At 43.3% G+C, this 22,735-nt stretch overlaps 1 long non-coding RNA gene across 3 annotated transcripts in view; it reads left to right on the top strand.

Annotated features, from left to right (window-relative positions):
• Positions 1 to 22,735, top strand: part of LOC138845173 (uncharacterized) — a 196,232-nt gene that overhangs the window by 31,737 nt on the left and 141,760 nt on the right. For 2 of the 3 annotated variants that reach the window (XR_011381983.1, XR_011381985.1), the window contains exon 2: positions 958 to 1,137. This is a non-coding gene — a long non-coding RNA (uncharacterized lncRNA). Of the gene's footprint in view, positions 1 to 957; positions 1,138 to 5,473; positions 5,833 to 22,735 lie in introns of those variants that run through there. The other variant, XR_011381984.1, reaches the window with a different exon arrangement.

Raw genomic sequence — 22,735 nt, 5'->3', positions numbered from 1 at the left:
GGCTCACTTGGCTAATTCTCTGCCTGCGGTGCCGGCACCCCGGGTTCTAGTCCTGGTTGGGGCGCCGGATTCTGTCCCAGTTGCTCCTCTTCCAGTCCAGCTCTCTGCTGTGGCCCAGGAAGGCAGTGGAGGATGGCCCAAGTGCTTGGGCCCTGCACCCACATGGGAGACCAGGAGGAAGCACCTGGCTCCTGGCTTCGGATTAGCGCAGCATGCCGTAGCGGCCATTTGGGGGGGTGAACCAATGGAAAAGGAAGACCTTTCTCTCTTTCTTTCTCTCTCTCTCACCGTCTAACTCTGCCTGTAAAAAAAAAAAAAAAAAAAAAAAAAAAAAAAAAAAAAAAGAATGAGTTTTCTAGGGAGCAGAGCCAGGGACAGCAGAAGGACCCAGGGAGCCTCACCCAGGGAGCCTTTCTCTAATGGGATTTGATGTCTGAATGGAGCAGTAACCTCTGTAAACTTCTCATTCTGCCTTTCCTAGATGGATGGGTTTTGTCTTGTTTTGGTTTTACTGGTTTTTTGTTTTGTTTTCATTCTTTTTTTTTTTTTTGACAGGCAGAGTGGACAGTGAGAGAGAGAGAGACAGAGAGAAAGGTCTTCCTTTTCCGTTGGTTCACCCTCCAATGGCCGCTGCAGCCGGCGCACCACGCTGATCCGATGGCAGGAGCCAGGAGCCAGGTGCTTCTCCTGGTCTCCCATGGGGTGCAGGGCCCAAGCACCTGGGCCATCCTCCACTGCACTCCCTGGCCACAGCAGAGAGCTGGCCTGGAAGAGGGGCAACCGGGACAGAATCCGGCGCCCCGACCAGGACTAGAACCCGGTGTGCCGGCGCCGCAAGGCGGAGGATTAGCCTAGTGAGCCGCGGTGCCGGCCTTTGTTTTGTTTTCAAATTAATTCTTTTTCAATTCTGTTTCTTCTCCTCCATTGTATATCGTGTGTACTTTTTCTTGGCTGCAGGTTCTCTGGCCCCAAGGAGAACCATCTGTGTCTGGCAGAGAGGATGGACCGTTGCTCAGGGACTGTGGACTACAAGCTTGATGCAATTGCTGCGTGAGTGCTGTGGTCTCTGAGTTTGCTGGTGACAGGGTGACATGGGTTTCAACAGTGTACACTTGGATGGATATTGAGAAGCCCAAGGTAGGACTTTGGCAAACACCATCAATTGCATTACTCAATGAGTACCTTCAACCTCCTTCACGGTCTTCTGTCTTTACTATAAAGGCTGTAAATATAGACACTTACCTAGTCATCTACACAGCTGGTGGTAGCCATATGATACACCATCTGCTTTATTGATAAAGGAAACAGAAGCAGCTGGCTCCTGTGTTTGTGTTCCCTTCTCGTCTCCATTCGGCCTGCCTAGATCACTCGTGTAATTCCTGGAACCACAGTCATCTTGCAACCATGGAACAACATGCTAACATACCAAGAATGGCCCAGAGAGATGACAGTCTTTGTCTTTGATAACATTATTATCTATTCTATCTTAAGGATTGCCTGTCTCTGGACTTACTGATATTTGAGTAAATAAGACTATGTTTGTTTAAGATATTTTAAGCCAAGCAGTTGATTGAGACTGAAAAGTAACTGATTAATAACATAAAAGAAGGAGCAAAGGAGATGTTAAGGACAGGGATGCTAATAGCAATACTTTACACAGAGTAGAACTGAAGCGCTGACTTCTGTCACTGAACCCGAGCTAAGGGAGTATTCGGCAATTCCCCACGTTCTCCTACCTTTTTTTGGTGTTTTTAATCCAGAGATTTTTCTTTCCCTGTTAACGATACTATGTTAAGCTGAACCTTATGACCTAGAGGAGGCCGGCATAGTTACATGCATCAATTAACTTGTTGGCTTTTGAGATTCTAAGGATGTTTTTGCAATTCTTGTCTTGAAACTCAGTTGATTTTTGAGAGAAAGAAATATGTCATTGAATTCTGAAAGCTTCGTACTGAGGTATTGAGGATCCAGAGGAACTTCTCTGAAGGGATCAGGCAAAGAGGTTTGCCTGAAGATGGGAGTGTTGAAGGGAAAGCAATCCGGGGTGGGAGGGGTAGATTTTAAAAGCATAAGAGGAGGAAGGAGCAGTGTTCTTTCTGGAAGGCAGCAGGCCCCACAGCAGTGTCCATAGCAGAAGGGTGCCGTAGCTCTCCACTGGGGATGGTACTGAGACTGGCCAAGGCACAGAGAGCCTCAGACAGCCCTGCGGAGGTCTCTGTGTCCCTCACAGTCCCAGAAGAGAGTGGGACGTTGTTTACACCCCTAATAGGGGCTCAGAGGGTTAAGGTGGCTAGCAGACTTGACAAGGATGTCTGGTCAGATGGTGCAGACCACATGAACACATAGCCGGAGTACAAGGTGGTGCCTTGAACAGCTCAGTGGATGTCCACAGAGGTGCTGATGGCTAAAGATCAGGAGATGTCAAGTAGGGTAGAGGTCAATGGTAGACGGTACTTCTGTACTTCTTTTTTTTTTTTTTTTTTTTTTTTTTATGACAGGCAGAGTGGACAGTGAGAGAGAGACAGAGAGAAAGGTCTTCCTTTTGCCGTTGGTTCACCCTCCAATGGCCGCCGCGGCTGGCGCGCTGCGGCCGGCGCACCGCGCTGATCCGATGGCAGGAGCCAGGAGCCAGGTGCTTTTCCTGGTCTCCCATGGGGTGCAGGGCCCAAGCACCTGGGCCATCCTCCACTGCACTCCCTGGCCACAGCAGAGGGCTGGCCTGGAAGAGGGGCAACCGGGACAGAATCCGGCACCCCGACCGGGACTAGAACCCGGTGTGCCGGCGCTGCTAGGCGGAGGATTAGCCTAGTGAGCCGCGGCGCCGGCCACTTCTGTACTTCTGACACCAGTGCTCTGGTGCCAGATAAATCCCCTGGAAATGAATTGCCATCCCTGGAACAGCGGGTGTGGAGGAAGGAATTAAATTTGTCTTTATATGGTTTAGATGTAAAATGACGGAGATTGCTTGGAATCAACAATGATTAAGGTTTCTGCCAGCTGGTGAACTGTGGTCTTTCAGTTACAGAAAATAAAGAAAGCGAATCCTTTTTACTCCTAAGAACATGGCTTGAGAAAATTGAACCTGCTACGTAAGAAAGAAATTGAGGCGTCAGTATATTATTCAAAGTAATTAAAGATAAGCAAGCAAAGAAATAAAAGTGATAGTATATCAACTGTGTTAAGGAAGAAGGTGGTGGGGAGGAGAGGATGGTTGAAGGAGTTAATTAAATCCTCATCTTTAATTTCTGGGAGACAATAAGCTAAATATAAATTCAGCAGTCTCATCTGCATGTTATTTAGTATTTTAAAGGTAACAAGTATAAAAATTGAAAGATAGACACAGTTAAGTTAGGAGAGGCAGGCACTAGAGGTAAGTAAGAGACTGTTTCTTTCCATCATCAATTATTCTCTATTATTTGATTTTTTTCTTACAACCTACCTATGTTACTTTTATACAGATTAAGTGAGGAAAAACTAATCACAGGTCTGTACGTGTGTGTGCATGCACATGTGTACTACATGCTGCGATGGCATGTGTTAATAGACAGTGTGTACTAAAGAAGTCAGTGTCTCTGAGTAAGTGCCCTGAGAACATGGAGCGCTGTGCTCTAGATAGTGGCTTTGCAGATTCTGCAAGAATTCCCAGGCTCTAAGGGGAAATGTGACACCCCAGGACAAAGGGAACTAGGTTTTATAGACAAGAGACAGGAGAAGGACAAATAACATGCAAAGTTTCTAGAGACTTTGCAGAGCAGCTGTTGTGAGGGAGAGTGTGTGAAAGCTTATGCCTTGGTGGTTGGAGTCTTGAGACAATAAATGTGGGATTCAGAATCTCTTTTGTGAAATGTAGTGGGAATGGTTCTTAAGGCTTATGTGTGTGTGCGCGCACATAAAGACACAATCACGCATGTGCTCTGACCTAGTATTCATCCTCTTTTTCTCACCTAGCCCTTGGTCTTGGGAACACAAGTAGAGTTCCCAGAAATAACAATCGGTGGCAAACCATTGTCTTCTCATGGCTGAGGGCTGATAGGCAGAGGGTGGGGGAGTTATGGTAGAAATCTGAAGTCATTTGATTCATGCCTTAACATAGGGCTCCTGGTACAAAGGGCTTTGACTTCTTAGGGGTCTAGGAAAAAGCTTAGCAAATCCTCATAGTATCATGGATCACATGACTCCTTGGGTGGTAACAGTGACTTTCTTCCTCCCCCTCTCTTCCTCCCCATTTCCCCTCCTCCTCTTCTTGTCTGTATTGTCTGTATGGCCTTTTTTACCAACAAGCCTGGCCAGAAAACTTCATTATCTTCTTGGGGTGATGGAACTCAAAAAGTAGAGATACCTTCTGGGGGCAGGTGCATTAGAGATGTGAATGTGGCCTCCCCCAGTTAGTGCTGCAAGTGATGATGCAAAGGGGCATCTGACACTCCCAAGGTCATTCTCAGAGTTTAAAGAGGTATGTAAGGATTATGTATATATGGTGGCTCCCAGACCAGTTCTAGTTTGTTAAGAGCTGATCGAAACAATCAATGAGTTTAGTTAAAATTTGAGCATGACAAAGTTCCTGAAAATATCTGCAGAACTCTTTTTAAAAAAATCACAGAAGGAGCTGAGCTTTATTTTCTAAAGTTGATTTCAACCCATGACACCAAAAAGTAGAATCATGCTGTTCCACCACTATATTATGGTACCACCGAGGAACTTCTCTTCATGTGGTTAGAGAGAGGTGAATAGGGGCTCCTGACTCCTAGCATGTAATTTTCCTTTCCTGATCACAGGATCCTGGAGCACTGGCAGTAGATTGCTTTTGCTGGAATGCCATGCCTAAAACCGGCCTTTGCTTCGTGCTCATTCATCTGACCATTCAGCAGAAGGCTTATTCGGAGCCTGTGATACAGAAAGGGGTTTAATCAAAACTGAACTCCATGCACATATTTTATAACCACAACAGGGTGCTCTGGTTGAAATTCAACCCTAGGAATTTTGAAGTCTTGATGGGTAGGAGTTGGAAAACCTGTCATTTAACAAATGCCAGCAGTTGTCTAGATCAGTGGAGGCGTCAGAACTCCTTTCTGAAGAAGAGAGTTCTTTTGTTCTGGGTGAACCACCTGTATGGGCTGCTCAGTCGCCTAAAAGCAAACACACCTAACCCTCTTATATCAACTCAAATTCTTTTCTGAAAACCCTGATATTAAGTAAAAAGCTGTTACATGAAAAATATTTCCGTTAATTGCAATGAATTCCTTCCTCCCCCAAGGTGCTCAATTTTCTGAGAGAGAGAAATAAATCAATTGGATAATGCAAGCTAGATTAAATAGCTAATAAACAACCATTGTAAGGCACATAGATAGAATTTGCACATAAAATGTAATGCAATGGAGTCTTATTGTACTTCTTCTTCATCTTTTCTTTTTTTTTCTTTTTCTTTTTCTTTTTTCTTTTTCTTTTTTTTTTTTTGCACTGCTTTCTTCACCAGTTTCTCCAGCCATTCTACGGTTCATGGCTGTCTTGTACTCACTGCATTTAAAAGTAAATTGAAGCACAAATATCTTTAGGGCAAAATAGAAGCTAAATATGAGAACAGCTTTGGAAGACGTGGACTGGAATGGTGCAAGGGTACAACAGCTTCAAGATAAAGAGAAATTGCCCCTTATCATTTTTTTTTGCTCAGACAATAAAATGTGTGCAATTCATTTGTTCCAGGTGATAGTCCCTAACTAGAAATGGTTGGAATGAGATTGATAATTTTGATAATTGTGTCTTTGCCCGAATGTAGAATTTCAGTACGTAACTTTTATTTTTTTAAATTTATTTTTGTATTTGAAAGGCAGAGAGAGAGAGAGAGAGAGAGAGAGAGAGAGCGAGCTAGCTCTTCCATTGCTGGTTCATTCCACAAATGGCTGCAACAGCTGGGCCTGGGCTAGGCTGAATTCAGGAGTCAAGAGCTTCTTTTGGGTCTCCTACATGGGTGCTGGGTCCCAAGCACTTAGGCCATCTTCCACTGCTTTCCTGGGCATGTTAGCAGGGAGCTGGATTGGAAGTGGAGAGGCTGGGATTTTAACCAGCATCCAAATGGGATGATGGCACTGCAGGTGGAAGCTTAACCTTTTATGCCACAATGCTGGCCCCAGGATATGACTGCTTATTGCTCATTTATTTAGTATTTACTGGGATACAAAAGACTGTTCTGAACAAATAGGAGTGTGGTAGGCCAAAACTGACTCCCCAAAGATGTCCACATCTGAAACTGGGGAATATGTTACCTCAGAGGCAAAAGGGGCTTAGCAGATGTGATTACATCTAGGGTCTTGAGATAGGAGGATTATTCTGGATTATCCACATGGGCTCGTTATAATCTCAGGGGTCCTTATATGTAGGAGAAAGGAGGGTCAGAGGGAACCAAGTGATAGTAGCCAAGATCGGAGTGATGCAAGGAAGGAAACATGAGCCAAGGATGCAGCAAGAGGGGACTAATACACGTAATTCATATTGGAAGGGTAGTGTAGTTTTTTTTATTTTTAAAAAGATTTTTATTTATTTATTTGACAGGTAGAGTTACAGACAGTGAGAGGGAGAGACAGAGAGAAAGGTCTTCCTTCCACTGGTTCACTTCCCAGTTGGCCGCAACGGCCGGAGCTGCGCTGATCCGAAGCCAGGAGCCAGGTGCCTCTTCCTGGTCTCCCACGCAGGTACAGGGGCCCAAGCACTTGGGCCATCCTCCACCGCTCTCCCAGGCCACAGCAGAGAGCTGGATTGGAAGAGGAGCAGCTGGGACTTGAACCGGCACCCTTATGGGATGCCGGCACTGCAGGCAGAGGATTAACCTAGTGTGCCAGGACGCTGCTCCTCCCCCCTTTTTAAAGAGGGTAGTGTAATTTTCAATAGCCAATATGGCAAACTTGTGAATTTGACAGTCCCTAAGGGACATGGGTCATTCTAGGGGACGAGGCTGAAGCGAGTACTGATGTGGATGTCAGTTTTGAGACTGAGGAACTGCATACCTGTTTGAGGAGCACACACGTCTGGATTTAGCTAAGATAGAAACGCAGCTCTAAGGACTTTGGTGTTGCTGTTTATGGCCAGTAGTATGGGGTAGGGGAACAGTGGAGGGAGTGGTAAGAAGAAATGTTTTTCAGTTCTGCATGAACTAAGTTGGCACTGGGCGTACAGCACTGATGATGAGGTGATGAGGGGGGTTTTTGTTGCGGGTATTTCGATATGGAGAAAGAAACGAGAAGATCTGGCTGGATTTCCTCACCACTCTGGTGGTGGGATGCTAAGAGAGACTCAGGCCCATCCACGCTGAGCCGACGACCCAGGGTTCCCGGAGAAAGGCAGAAGGCCCCTGTGGTTGGAGCTGAGGACCCATAGTCTCTGTTGATGTGATGGGTGGAGTTCCAAGGCGGCTCTCAAGATTCCTGGTCCCAGGATACACACACCTTCTCCCAGTTATTCCGTGAAAGCTAATCTAGGTGCTGCTGAGATATGATGAAACAACTAAACCAGTCGACAGTGGGGAGATGATCTAATCACACGGCCCTTCGAATCTGAGTCTGGAGGAAATCCATGATTCAGACACAGTAAGGGCTCGACACACCCTTGCTGGCCTGAGCATGAAGGGGGCCGTGTGCCAAGGAACGTGTGTGACCTTGAGCTGGGGAGAGCAGTCCTGGCTGAGAGCCAGCAAGGTGCACAGTTCTACAACTGCAAGGAACTGAATTTGGCCCATGGCCTGAATGTTTTGGAAGCAGAATGAACAGCTTGGAGCCTCCACACAAGAACTCAGTCCACACACTACTGTGATTTCAGCCATGAGCAGAGAACACAGCCATACCAGACAGAGCTTTGCCCTATGGGACTGTGAGTTTAGTAAATGGGTGTTGTGTTGTGCTGCTGAATTTATGGTGATTTGTTAGTCATAAAAGGTTGCCCTTTTCTGATTTCTCCAATTTGATGTGCATGGACTCCGGGTTTTCTAGGACTGAGACTCACTTAAATAGTGATACTTTTACCTGGAGCATACACGCATGAGAAGGGTCTGTTCTGCCCACCCTATCAGATAAGCCACGCTGTGGGTATATTTTGGAACCTGTGGAAACTTTAACTTTTGGAAGACTGTCCATCCCTGCAGTTAAGCCTGTGGACTTAGAACCCTTGTAATTCTGCTATTAAAAATAAATCAGTATGACTCTGTTTGTATGGATGGGTTAGACCATTTTAATTAAATAAGCAAATGGCATAGATAATCAAGTTTCAGGAGTTGTTAACCACTGTGGACTATGCCTGAGACTTTTTTATTAAAAAAAAAAAAACACTCTAGGATAAGAAAAATAGCCTGATGATTATTTCCTAAACAACAGAAATTTTAAAAATTGTTTTGAAAGCTATTTTTCATAACTAGCTTGCTTGATAAAGTATGCTTGGGGGCCGATGTTGTAGCATAGTGGGTAAAGACGCAGCCTCTGATGATGGCACCCCATTTAGGTGCTGGTTTGAGTCCTGGCTGCTCTACTTCTAATTCAGCTCCCTGCCAATATGCCTGGGAATGTAGCAGAGGGTGGCCCAATAGCATGGGAGACCTGGAGGAAACTTCTGGCTCCTGGCTGTGGCTTGGCCCAGCCTTGAGCATTGTGGCCATTTGGAGAGTGAACCAGGGGATGGAAAATTTCTCTCTCTCTTCCCCTCTCTTTCTGTAACTCTGCCTTTCAAGTGAATAAAATAAAACTTTATTTTTTGTTTTAAAAGTATGCTTGTAGTATCAGTGTATCCAATCCGATTAAACAAAAATCTAGTGAAAACTTATTCTACTTTTTAAAAAAAAACTTTGCCTAGGTAAATTCGTGGTAACATTTTTTTCACAGCACATATTAATCTCGTTAAAAAGGGTCTATTAGATATGTGGATATGGAGCTATGAGACCCATTAGAGTTGATTTAAACTTGACCGAAGAAGACGACCCCGCAGGTCTCATATGAGAATGAAAAATTTGTTGCTGGAATCAGAACACCAAAGTCAAATTGGCTTGAAAAAAATGAACAAATTATCAACTTAACTGAAAAGTACAAAATTAGGCCTGGGTCCAAGTGGTGCTTCATCCAGAGGTTAAAAAACACCATGATTTCTCCATGATCGCTGAGCAGATATCACCTCCTTTTGCCAGTTTTACCTTCAGCTTGGCTCCCCTCATGCTAACTAAATAACTTCTGCAATTCTAGACCTCACACCCTTAACAGACTATCACAGAAGGAGCAAACAAGATGTCTGACTATCAGAGAAAGGGCAAACAAGATGTCCACTTGGAGTTCTTTTGGAAGGGGAGGGAGGCTCCCATTCTCTATGCCTCAGCCAATATCTTTTTTGCTTCATGAGCCTTAACTGTGACTATGACATCTTCTTCCCTAAGCAAAATCTCAGGACTCAGTGAGAAGGAGAAGGTAGAGGGCAGTGAGTTGGTTATGTTCATTTGAAAACAAGCAGGAGTGAATTCCACCCAAACTGCATGAATGAAAATAGGAAAAGAGCAGTTAAAAAACAAACAAAAATTACAAAGGTCCTGTTGGCGACAAGAGGGGAATCAATATATGCCCACAAAAGAAGACTAAAATAAATGCCAGATGAGAAACATGATGTGCTCTGTTGTTGCAGTGTCCAGAGCAGAGAAAGGTTCAAACTTTTATCAGGTTTGGAGGGATAAGAAAAGAGTTTGTGAAAAGCTGTGGTTTGTTCTTTAATTCCTACTTACATTTCAGGGTCAGAGGGGAAACAGACATCTTCAGAAGTAGGAGCCAGGCTGGTGTTGTGACAGAGCAGGTTAAGCCACTGCCTGCAATACTGGCACCCCATATTGGCACCAGTTTGAGTCCCGGCTGCTCCACTTCTGATCCAGCTCCCTGCTAATGGCCTGAAAAAATAGCCAAAGATGGTCCAAATACCTGGGCCCCTGCACCCACATGGGAGACCCAGAAAAAACTCCTGTCTCCTGGTTTCAGCCTGGCCCAGCACTAGCCAGTGCAGCCATTTGTAGAGTGAACCAGCAGGTGGAAGATATGTAACTCAAAATAAATAAATCTTAAAAAATATTTAAAAAGTAGGAATCTACTGGCAAAAGCAAAGAGGCAGAACAACTAGTGTGGAGCTGTATTACTAAGAAGTCTTTAAAAAGTTCATGGGAAATGCATATTATGGAAAAAACTATGCAATGTTTTAATTTTTTTTACACTCAAATAAGCTTGTATCAATTTGTTGTAACATGTCTGAATGCACTCTCATTTGAGGCTCTAAGTAGGATAAGACATTAGTTTGAAAAGGGTCCCTATCAAAGCAACATGAATTCTGTTAAAATTGAAGCAAAAAAAAACCCATGCAGTTTATGGTGAAGCTTGGGTGGAAGAATGGTGAAATTATTTTACATGATGAAGAGTTTGTCTAAATAGGCAGCTTACAAATGTATAACTAATTTTAAGAAAGGATGAATGATGTTGGAAGTTCACAGATAATCTACATCAACTTATCAGGAAAAGATAAATCTTATTTGAGCTATAATTAAAGATGATGAATGATGAACAGCAGAAGCAATAGCCAATGCTATAAACATTAGTTTGGGTTACACAATTCTGACTGAAAAATTAAAAGTGATCACATTTTATGCTCAGTGTATGTCAAAATTGTTTTCCAAGATCAGCCATGGATAAGAGCAGAGCTTTCAATGGCAATTTTAAATAAGTATGATCAAGATTCTAAAGCATTTCTTCCCAGAATTATGACAGGAGAGAAAACATGGCTTTACCAGTACTATCTTCAGGACAGTGCACAAACAAAGCAGTGGCTACCAGGGAGTGGAAACTATCACCCTCGATCTGTCAAAGCAAAAAGAAGAGACTGGTCAAGAGGAAAAGTCATAACAGCAGTGTTTCAGGACACTCAAGGAATTTTGCTTATTGACTTTCTGGAGGGCTAAATGATGTTAACATCTGCTTATCATGAGAGTTTTTGGAGAAAACTAGCCAAAGCTTTAGCAGAAAAATGTTAAAAAAAGTTTTAGAAGCGAATCATCCACTGTGACAATGCTTCTGCTCATTCTTCTCATCAAATAAGGGCAATTTTACAATATTTTAATAAAAAATCATCAAGTATCCATCTTATAGTCTTAATTTGGCTCTTTGTGATTTCTTTTTGTTTCTTAATCCAAAAAAAAAATTTAAAGAGTACCTCTTTTTTCTTCAGTTAATACCATCAAAAAGATTGCATCAACACGGTTAGAATACCAGGATGTTCAGGTTTTTGGGAATGGACTAAACAATCGTTATCATTGCTTACAGAAGTGTCTTGAACTTCATGGAGATTATGTTGAGACACAAAGCTTATATTATTTTTGTCTTTTACGTCTATTTTTTCCATTAACCTTTTGAAATTCCCTCATTATAGTGATGCTAATTAATCTAGTATAACCACAATTCAAAATATGGGAAAATGGAGCTGAAAAGGGAAGCTGGAATCTTATCTTATTGTGAAGGGCTTTCCTTGAATTCCAGCAGGAGAAGTCATATTTAATTTAGAAGCCAGTGGGGACCCATTGACAGTTTTTGGAGAGGAGAAAGGCATAACCACATAGGCCCTTTGGAAATATTAATCTGTCAGTAGTGAGTTGGTTGAATTACAGGAGAGAGACACAGAATCCAGAGAGACCAGCTAGGAAGTTATTGTGGCATTCTGATGCTAAGCAATGCAGTAGAGTGGTAGGTAAGAGCTGGAAGGAAATGATGAGAGTAAGAAAGTTACCGCAAAAACAAAACAAAACAAACAAAAAAAAAAAAACAAAGAAAGAAAGAAAGTTACCGCAGTAGAATCTTCATTGCCTACTCCTAAATCAGTTGTAAAGAGTTAGAGCAGGAGGATGGGTCATGACACAGAGCCCTGGTGTCAGGTGACGATCAAGCAAGTGACATCATTCATGAAGATGGCCCTTTTGCCATAATTCACCTCTTTCATAAGCAAACTCAGTTAGCTGTGACATTTTCTACTGTGTTCATCGATAAGTTCTTAACACTGCAGATCCATAACCCAGGGGCAGAATCCCAGGCCTTCAGAAGTGCTGGAGTCAAGTAGGTTAGAATGAAATTCATTTTTTCCCTAAGCAGGTTCAGAATTCAAACTGTAGAGTCAGAGAGACAGAGATAAAAATATTTTGTTTAGTCTGCTAAAACTGTAGGAGCACGAGGCTTAGTGTCAGGGTCAACTAGAGTTCCTTCAGTTGCCCCTGAGAATTAAAGCAATTTGCTGATTTTTAGTCGGTGTTTGGGATGCATGTTTCCTTCTGCAGGAAAAAAGCCCGTAAATGAAAATTTACGCCTTGTCCTACAAAGACAACACTTTCTGTATGATGGTCAGATGTATGACAGGGACCCACCTGTCCATTTCTCTTACTGCTCTTCCTGCCACAGAGGAATGGGTGACAGAGGAACAGGTGGGTATGAGCTTTATTTCCAGGGAAATTCCCCCTGGATGGGTGGAGATAAGTGTCCTCATTGCCAGTGGAGTCTCTCCCAAGACCTTGTGGAGAACTTGTCTTCCTTTTCTTCATTGTCAAATCCTGGTGCATCGATGGGTGATGGCCTCTGGCCTCTGGCTGGACAGAGACTGTGGCAGCCAGATCAGAAAGACTTCCTAGTGCTTATGGAAGGAGCTGGAAGACTTTGAATTTATGCCATATTGTAGTCAGTTTAGGGTTCTAGAAGTTTCCCTCTGGTGACAACATAAAGAATGACACATGATGGAGAAGCCAGTAAGGAGAATTGGGCTAGGATTCAGGAGGAAGGGTGATGTGATGATTGGCTAAAACATGGACAACAGGGGCAGACAGAGTTGTGGACAATTTACAAGGAAGAATTCAAAAAGAGAGTAAGAAAGAGAAAAGCAGATGATCTCAGGTGACAGCGATGTTATTCCTCCAGGAAGAACTGTAGCAAGATGTGCAGATTGAAAGGGGAAAGTGAGATTTCATTTTGTCCCATTTGAGTTGCATATGGCATTTCCACGTGAAGATGAACATGGGGACCTCACCTCTCTATAAAACACACAGGGGAAGGCAGCAGACAGCCGCCTACTTCCCATTCATTGTGTTTCTCTGGAGGAGTGGGATTGTCACTGTCCCACCCAGGGGAAGAGGGACAGAAGGAATACCACCAGGCCCCCTCCTGCCATCACTCACCCCTCCCCAGGGAGTCCTCTTACTTCCTGGCTGATTCTGGTTTCTTTGAGATCTGTTTGTCCATCCTGGAGCTTCCTCATCTTCTGCATCTTCTCCATATACATAAATTCACTCAGGCTCTAATGGTTGCTATCTAAAGCCACCTTCTCAAGTCAGTGTTGGGAGTATTATGACCCTCATGTTGGTGTCATCTGTCCATGTTCTGACTCTGAATTCATCATTAAATAATCTGAACTCTGGAGTAGAGTGCATTTGTTGAGGCTGCCATAGTAAAGTGCTACATACTGGGGGCCTCAACAACAGAATGATTTTACCACTGATCTGAAGGCTGGAAATCCGAGGCCAAGGTGCAGGCAGGGTTGTTGTCTTCTCAGACCTCTCTCCTTGGCTTGTAGATGGCCATCCACTCCCTGTGTCTTCACATGGTTTCCTCTTTTTCTTTGTCTTAATTTCCTCTCCCTGTAAGAGTGCAACCCCTTTGACCTCATTTTCGCTTAATTAGCTTTTTAAAGAGCCTTCAAATACAGTCACTTTCTGAGGAACAGGGATTTAGGACTTCAACACAAGACTCTGCAGGGAGAGTTGCAACTCAGTCCATAAACAGATAGAGAATGGTACTTGTTGACCCTCTACAGCTCCATCAATAGCCCCTATCCAGTATTGCTTCTTAAACACGTTCCATATACAATTTTGAGACATACCTTTTTTTCCCTCACTTCATTCCAGTGCCAAGTATTAGAACAGATTTAATCAGGACTTTTGTTTTGTTTAAGAAAAAGCAGAGCATTGATGCTCAGAGGCCGGACACCAGAAGAGATAGTGTTGAGGGGCTTTGTGTGACCTGGAACTGGAGTGTAGTGGAGACACAGTGTGGTGAAACCTGACCCCTGCAGGTCATCCCTCACATACAGCGTGGCACAATGAGATCATCATTTCTACAATCTTACAGACTTCTTTTGCTAGAATACTTGAGATTAGCTTTGTGTCTAAATTTAGGTTCCCAACTAATTATAAGGTCATAATCCAGGCCCATGTTTTTTTCTGTAGCTTTGTTCTCTGCCATTTCTCCTACCAAGTGTGAGCTTGAATGGTTTTCCTAAGGGAAAGGATGCAGAGTGATGACTGATTTTAGGGAATTCTGTTAATATCAAGCACAACGGAAGACTGTCATTCAGAACTTTGTTTCGGGGACATAAAACCTTCAGGCAGCCCCACACAATGAAAGGGAGGAAGGAATGACAGATCTGTGGTGATGGAACACTTTTCTTCATCAGTGTGATTATATTAGAATGCCGTGCTTGGATATATTGATTTGTCTTTGAGAGTGCTTTGTGCCACATAAATCTCATAGAAATATCTTAAGGAATTGCCCCAGAAGGCCACTCCTTCCCTCCTCAGCAAACAGAAATAAAGCCTGGGAGTCGTTTGTCAAAGTTTCAAACAGAATGGTCCATTTATGAGCTGACACTGGATGGTTTCCTCTTCTGACATTCATGGGGTTTTAAAACAAAGATGCATTTTATGATTAACCTCCACATATAGCAGCAAAGAGCTATATTTGTCTATTTTGACTTACATCAGCAACCTGAATTTTAAAAAAATCACCTTCAAGGAGAACTGTATTTATTATACCTAAAAATGCAGTGTATATGCACCATTGTTCAGAGCCATTTCTTTTTCCCTATGTTTAATGGCCAAGTGATCATTTGTTTTGGAGATTCATTCATGCTTTGAAAGATGTGGCCACTAGTTGAAAAGAACATTCATGAGAGTGTTTTCTTCCTCTACTGCTGTAGGAGTTGGAAAATGGGTATTAAAAATTATAAATGAATTGAAAAAAATTTTTAAAAATTTCTCACTTGTTCTGTAATATGGGACACAAAACAACTTTTCTAATTTTCAAGGGGTATAATGAAACCAGTGTTGGTGTAAAGATTCTCTCTTTTGAATTAGGTGAAGTTGAACAAATTATTGAACTGAAAATATACTTTTTTCCCCCTGTAAAATGAATATTGTGAACGTTTCGGGGAGGCTGTACTGGAGGGTGGATTGAGGGCGTTTCACACATTATTTAGGAACATGAGACAGTCTGGTGGGTCTCATACTTGCTGGTCAGGTGATGCTGGGCGTGTGATTGACCTCCTTAAGCCTCAGTTTCCTTATTTGTGAAGTAGGTAAAAATCATTGATCCTTATGTCATGGTGGCTATTTTGAAAAGGAAATGAAATAATTTTACAAACATTCTGCCTGTCAACATATAGATGTGAGCTTGTCACCATCATGAACATCACTAGTACCTCGTAAGTAACAGTAATTAAATGGCTTAATTATTAAACAAGGTAAGTAAGACATAGACTCAAGAAAATTTATAAAATGCAAATTCTGTCCTGGGCACGATGAGTTGACATACCATTATATCTCTTAAAAATATTCTTTGAATATCTATATTCATGTATACATATATACGCATACATATCTATTTATATATAAACATATACTTACATAAATATATTTTTATACTTAGTTAAAATTTCATTGAAGTTTTATATAACAACTTGAAATGTATTTACCAAGATTTTATAATGTAATGGTCCTTCCATTTTTCATGCAAAATCATTTTCTAAATAAAGAAAATATTTAGTCACAAGTACAAAATTGGAGTAAGATTTAATAATCCCCCTTAGGAACTGATTTTAAGGCTTAAATTGTCCTTTTATGAACACTGCATTAAGAACTCTTAAATCCTTCTTATAATGTCTTCATATTTAAGCTTCAGTGGAGAAAGAGAGGAGCTCACCATTCTCTCACTTATTTAAAAATATCCCTGGATTTAAAATATTAAGAGCTTTGGCTTGAAGATGGCAGCATAAAGATAATTGTTCTGGGCTCCACTCTAATATCAACTGAAAGCAACACAAATTCTAACAAGAGAGCCAATCTTTAATGAAACCAGGAGACAGATGTAACCCAAAACTATGAAGAATTGCTTCTAAATATAGGGACATTTGGCCCCAATTCCAGAGGATGCTAAAAGTGAACTCGCAGTAGACATTCCGTGCACACACTGCATAGTTCTCCGAGAGTAGTTGGCACCACTCAGAAGGGCTCATCTAGTTATCCCTTACTGGGAACCAGGGATTTCATATCCCACACTAAGGAACTGCAGGCCAGATGGGACTGGAAGGAGAAAAATTCACTAACTTTGCAGGAAATATGCTGAGCCGTATCATGGGAATAATAATACCACCAGTAACAACTTTGACTAAACAATGGTCTGCATGAATTGAGTGCTTAGTATGTGCAAGGCATTAATTTAAATGGTGGACATATATGACCTCAGGCAACCTTATATTAACTGTGGTGAGGGTACTATTATTGTCCCAATCTCATTAGTCAGTTACAGGACTGGATTCAAATGCCAAGCCTGTACTCATTCTCTCTCTTTTTTTCCTGAATATTTATTTGAAAGACAGGGAGAGACATAAAGAGAGAAAGAGATCCTCCATCCTCTGATATGCTCTTTTTTTTTTTTTTTTTTTTTTTTTTTTTTTTTTTTTTTTTGACAGGCAGAGTGGACAGTGAGAGAGAGAGACAGAGAGAAAGGTCTTCCTTTGCCGTTGGTTCACCCTCCAATGGCCGCCGCGGCCGGCACACCGCGCTGATCCGATGGCAGGAGCCAGGAGCCAGGTGCTTTTCCTGGTCTCCCATGGGGTGCAGGGCCCAAGCACCTGGGCCATCCTCCACTGCACTCCCTGGCCACAGCAGAGAGCTGGCCTGGAAGAGGGGCAACCGGGACAGAATCCGGCACCCCAACCGGGACTAGAACCCGGTGTGCCGGCGCCGCTAGGCGGAGGATTAGCCTAGTGAGCCGCGGCGCCGGCTGATATGCTCTTTAAATAGCTGTAATGACTGGGGCTGGTCCAGGCCAAAGCCAGGAACCCAGAACTCCATCTAGGTCTCCCATGTGGGTGGCATAGGCCTGGGAACTCAAGCCATTGTCTGCTGCTTCACACTGTGTTAACAGGAAGCTGGATTGGACTGGTCTAGGCCAAAGCCAGGAACCCAGAACTCCATCTGGGTCTCCTACCTGGGTGGCAGGGGCCCAAGCACTTGGGCCATCACCTGTTGTTTCACAGTGCATTAGGAGGCAGCTGGATTGGGAGTGGAGCAGCTGGGACCTGTACCAGCATGGATGCCAGCATGGCAGGCCGAGCCTGTGCTCCGGACCTCCCTGCCTTGCTGTATTTCTACGGCCTCCGTAGAGTCAGCTTTGATGAGTGGACCAGTGTAAGTTGAGGACAATGAACGTAAATCTCAAGTCATCATACAGAGAAACTGAGCCTATGGAGCTTCACTGTGAGCCACCGAAACCGTCTGCTCAGTCCCAGAAGGTGTGCAGGTCACTGGGAGGAGATGGATCCTCAGAGCAGAAGGCACAGCAGAGCTGTAAGAAAGTCACCTGAGACGGGATCCCTCCTGCTTTCCTTCTTAAACAGCTGCTGGGCAAAAAACTGAACAAGATAAAGCGACTTTCATTTAGAAAATGAGCCATGGGGTAGGTGTTTGGCCTAGCAGTTAAGATGCCTGTGCTGCCATGTCAGTGTGCTGTATATGGAAAACGTATACTATATACGGAAATCGTGACTGTACATGGAAAACAGATATTTTGACTGCAAAAAGAATTCAGGAAAAGGCCAGCAATGTGCATAGTGTATTAAGCTGCTGCCTGCAACACCAGCATCCCACTGGAGCGCTGATTGAAATCCCAGCTCTGGCTTCTGACTCCAGTTCCCTGCTAATATAGACTGGAAGGTGGCACTGGTAGTTCAAGTAAGTGGGTTCTTGCCAGCCACCTGGGAGACCTGGATTGAGTTTCCAGCTCCCAGTGCCAGCCTGGACCAGTTCTAGCTGTTATAGGCATTTGGGGAATGGATAGGCAGAAAGAAATGCAATGTCTTGTGTTCTCTCTCTCTCTCTCAAATTCTAAAAAAATAAAAGTGAATCATAATTAGCAGGAAAGCAGCACAGACTAATGTTATACTAGCACAGAGATTGAAAAATCAAACGGGGGCTGGTGCTGTGGCGCAGTAGATTAATCCTCTGCCTGCGGCGCCAGCATCCCATATGGGCGCCCGTTCTAGTCCCGGCTGCTCCTCTCCCCATCCAGTTCTCTGCTATGGCCTGGGATAGCAGTAGAAGATGGCCCAAGTCCTTGGGCTCCTGCATCCATGTGGGAGACCTGGAAGAAGCTTCTGGCTCCTGGTTTCGGACGGGTGCAGCTCAGGCCATTGCAGCCATTTGGGGAGTCTCTCTCTCTCTCTCTCTTTTTTTTATTTAAAGATTTATTTATTTATTTGAAAGTCAGAGTTATACAGAGAGAGGAGAGGCAGAGAGAGAGAAAATCTTCCATCTGATGGTTCACTCCCCAATTAGCAGCAACAGCTGGAGCTGTGCTGATCTGAAGCCAGGAGCTTCTTCTGGGTCTCTCACACAGGTGCAGGGGCCCAAGGACTTGGGCCATCTTCTACTGCTTTCCCAGGCCATAGCAGAGAGCTGAATTGGAAGAGGAGCAGCCGGGACTAGAACCGGCACCCATATGGGATGCTGACTCTTAAGGGCAGGGCGTTAACCCACTGCACCACAGCGCTGCCCCCCCCCCCTTTTTTTAGATCTTTGAAATGCATGAAAGTTTATATACTTTAAGTAAAAGGTTTCTAGGTAAAGCAAAAATAAATATGTAGTCTTCAAAAAAAGAAATTGATTACATTCAAGTCAACTAAGCATGTAAGTAAATGTAAGTAAATGTCTCTCCCTCTTGCTGTCTGTAATTCTACCTCTCAAATAAATAAATAAAATATCTTTAAAAAAAGAAAAATAAAACGAACATGTAGGGTGAGTGGGAAATAAAAAACAACCAAAAAATCAGTTGGATGACAGGCATCAAAAGATAAATCATAAAGTTAATGCAGTTTCACTTTTCCACAAAGAAGAGGACAGCATTGATAGTCAACCCCTTGAAAGATTTTGATGTTAAAAAGTAATATTGCTAGCCGGCGCCGTGGCTCAATAGGCTAATCCTCCACCTTGCGGCGCCGGCACACCGGGTTCTAGTCCCGGTTGGGGCGCCGGATTCTGTCCCGGTTGCCCCTCTTCCAGGCCAGCTCTCTGCTATGGCCAGGGAGTGCAGTGGAGGATGGCCCAGGTGCTTGGGCCCTGCACCCCATGGGAGACCAGGAAAAGCACCTGGCTCCTGGCTCCTGCCAGGATCAGCGCGGTGCGCCGGCTGCAGCAGCGGCCATTGGAGGGTGAACCAACGGCAAAAGGAAGACCTTTCTCTCTCTCTCTCTCTCTCACTGTCCACTCTGCCTGTCAAAAAAAAAAAAAAAAAAAAAAAGTAATATTGCTGCTATAAATGAAGACTTGGTTTGTGGATTGACCGTGACACTCTGTCTTCATGTGTTAAGGTACTTGATAATGGTAAAGTCATGAGACCTCAAGAATGAAGAACCTAATATGGACCTAGTGTTAGAACAGCACATGATAGGCACTCAACTAATACTTACTGAGAAAATGAATAAATTCAAATCAGAAAATAAGGTAATCTAAGGGAAAACAAAATTTCTAGAAATGGTATGGTAATCATCACAAAATTCAGAGAAATGAAGTATATTCGGAGATGTATTTATTTATTTGAAAGGCAAAGTTTCAAGGGGAGAGTGGCGAGGACAGAAGCAGGGAGAGAGAGGAAGAGGAAGAGGAAGAGGAAGAGGAAGAGAGAGAGAGAGAGAGAGAGAGAGAGAGAATCTGTTGGTTTTACTCCCTGAATGCCCACAACAGCCAGAGCTGGGCCAGGCTGAAACCAGGAGCCAGGAACTCCATTCAGGTCGCCCCATAGGGTAACGGGGTATTAGTACTTCAGTCATCATCTGCTGCCTTCCCAAGCACAATAGCAGTGAGTTGGATCAGAAGCAGAGTAGCTGGGACTCAAACTGGCACCCTGACTTGGGATGTTGGTGTCTCAAGCTGTGACTTAAGCCACTGTGCCACAATGCCAACCCTGTGTTTGGAGACTTGTAGCCTCAGTCAAGTGCCGTTCAAGTACATTTCAGGCAACATGGACCACACATACAGTGTTGGTCTCATAAAATTAAAAATGGAGCCAAAAAATTCCTATGGCCTAGTGACATGGTAGCCATTATCACATTGTAGCATAATGCATCTCTCACATTTATAGTGATGCCTGTGGAAACATGCCTACTGCACTGCCATTGTGACTGGAAAGTGTGGCACAGACAATTCCACACAGTGCATAATACTTGATAAATAACTGTTGCTCGCTTATACACTTGTGACACTATACTCCTACTTTATATTGTTAATTTAGAGTGTACTCTGATTTATAAAGAAAACCAAATTTGCTGTAAGACAGTGTGTTGAGTTAGGCTGACCGCAGCCTCATGCATCTGGTGTTTACCACATCTTTTTTTTTTTTTTTTTTTTTTTGACAGGCAGAGTGGACAGTGAGAGAGAGAGAGACAGAGAGAAAGGTCTTCCTTTTTGCCATTAGTTCACCCTCCAATGGCCGCCGCGGCCAGCACTCTGCGGCCGGCGCACCACGCTGATCCAAAAGCAGGAGCCAGGTGCTTCTCCTGGTCTCCCATGGGGTGCAGGGCCATCCTCCTCTGCACTCCCAGGCCATAGCAGAGAGCTGGCCTGGAAGGGGGGCAACCGGGACAGAATCCGGAGCCCCGACCAGGACTAGAACCCAGTGTGCCAGCGCCACTAGGTGGAGGATTAGCCTAGTGAGCCACAGCGCCAGCCACCACATCTCTTGATTGCCTCCAGAGTTACACATGATTGACTTATACCATCTAGGTGTGTCTAAGTCCACTCCATGAGGTCCACACGATGACAGGATCACATCTGATGGTGCATTCTCAGAATGTATTCCTGTCATTAAGCAATGCATGACTATGTATGGAAAACAGACTATTTTGACCGCAAAATAATTCAGGAAAAGGCCAGCATTGTGCATAGTGTGTTAAGCTGCCGCCTGCAACACCAGCATCCCACAGGAGCACTGATTCAAATCCCAGTTGTTGTGCTTCTGATTTGTCTCTCTGCTAATGTGCGTGGGGAAGCAGCAGAAGCTGGCCCAAGTCCTTAGGCTCCTACCACCCACATCGGAAACCCAGATGGAGTTCCTAGCTCCTGGCTTCAGCCTGACCAACCTAGGCTGTATGGCCATTTGGGGAGTGAACTAGTAGATGGAAGATTCTCTCTCTCTCTCTCTCTCTCTCTCTCTCTCTCTCTCTTCCTCTGTCACTCTGCCTTTGAAATAATAAATCTGAATAACAGTTTAGGAACTATGTTACACATTTATTTTTGTACAAAAATGCCATACTTGGTTAATACTTGATTATGAAATACAACTTACCAAGAGCTAAGAGATAAATAAAAACAAAAAGCTTAGGAATAGGAAATGAGAATGCTGATTTGGGTACTGAAACTATTTAGATACAGCAGCAAGACTAAGCAGCTGAGAGTGATGGCATTAGAAGAGAATGTGAAGCCTATAAATTGTAAGAGCACAGAAATGATGATCTCAGGACAGTAGCCAGGCACTCAGAAGGAAGTAGAGACTGGAGGGCATGCACAGCTCTTCATTTACTCTTATTTCATTTGAAGCTTGAAAAATTCCAGTGCTGTGAAGTCAAATGATGAAGGTTTAAGTGCATTATTTTAGTGCTCAGAGATAACAGCAGAATAATTTAAAATAGCAATATAACCAATCAAATCAGTATATAGAGGGTATATAAATTTGGGAGGATACTGCAGTATGATATTTACTCAGCTTCCTCAGAGGAAGTTTATAGATGCTGTTTAATGTTGATAAATAAATTTTAAAAGTTTTTTAAATGTACTATTTTAAAAGTATAACATTTGAAAACTAAAAGTTTATTATAAATATAAAACTGCACAAAAACAAAATAGGGAAATCCAGGTCACATAGGAAAATATAAAAAGCAATGGAAGCATTACAAATGTAAAGGAAAATGTAGAACCAAAACCAAGATATTATCAGATTAATAATTGTATGTGGAATAAATGATCTGTTGATCTGTTGAGAAAATGAAAAAAATTTTTCCTTAGACCTCATAGTGTCTCACTATTCCAAGTGATCAATTTCAGTTCACAATTGATCATAATGAAAGGACTAAGAGTCAAAGGGAGCACATAAACAAGTCTAGTATCTGCTAACACTAACCGATAGAATAAATAAAGGGGAGAGTGATCCAACATGGGAAGTGAGATACTCAGCAGACTCATAGAATGGCGGATGTCCTAAATAGCACTCTGGCCTCAGAATCAGCCCTAAAGGCACTCGGATCTGGCTGAAAAGCCCATGAGAGTATTTCAGGCATGGAAAGCCAAGTCACTCTGGCAAAAAGATCTCTGTGAGTGAGATCCCAGTGGAAAGAACAGGTCTTCAAAGAGGGAGGTGCCTTTCTCTGAAGGGAGGAGAGAACC

The sequence above is a fragment of the Oryctolagus cuniculus genome, chromosome 14, assembly GCF_964237555.1.
Source record: "Oryctolagus cuniculus chromosome 14, mOryCun1.1, whole genome shotgun sequence".
In the NCBI taxonomy this organism is placed as follows: domain Eukaryota; kingdom Metazoa; phylum Chordata; class Mammalia; order Lagomorpha; family Leporidae; genus Oryctolagus; species Oryctolagus cuniculus.
This window is presented reverse-complemented; position numbering and strand designations above follow the sequence as displayed.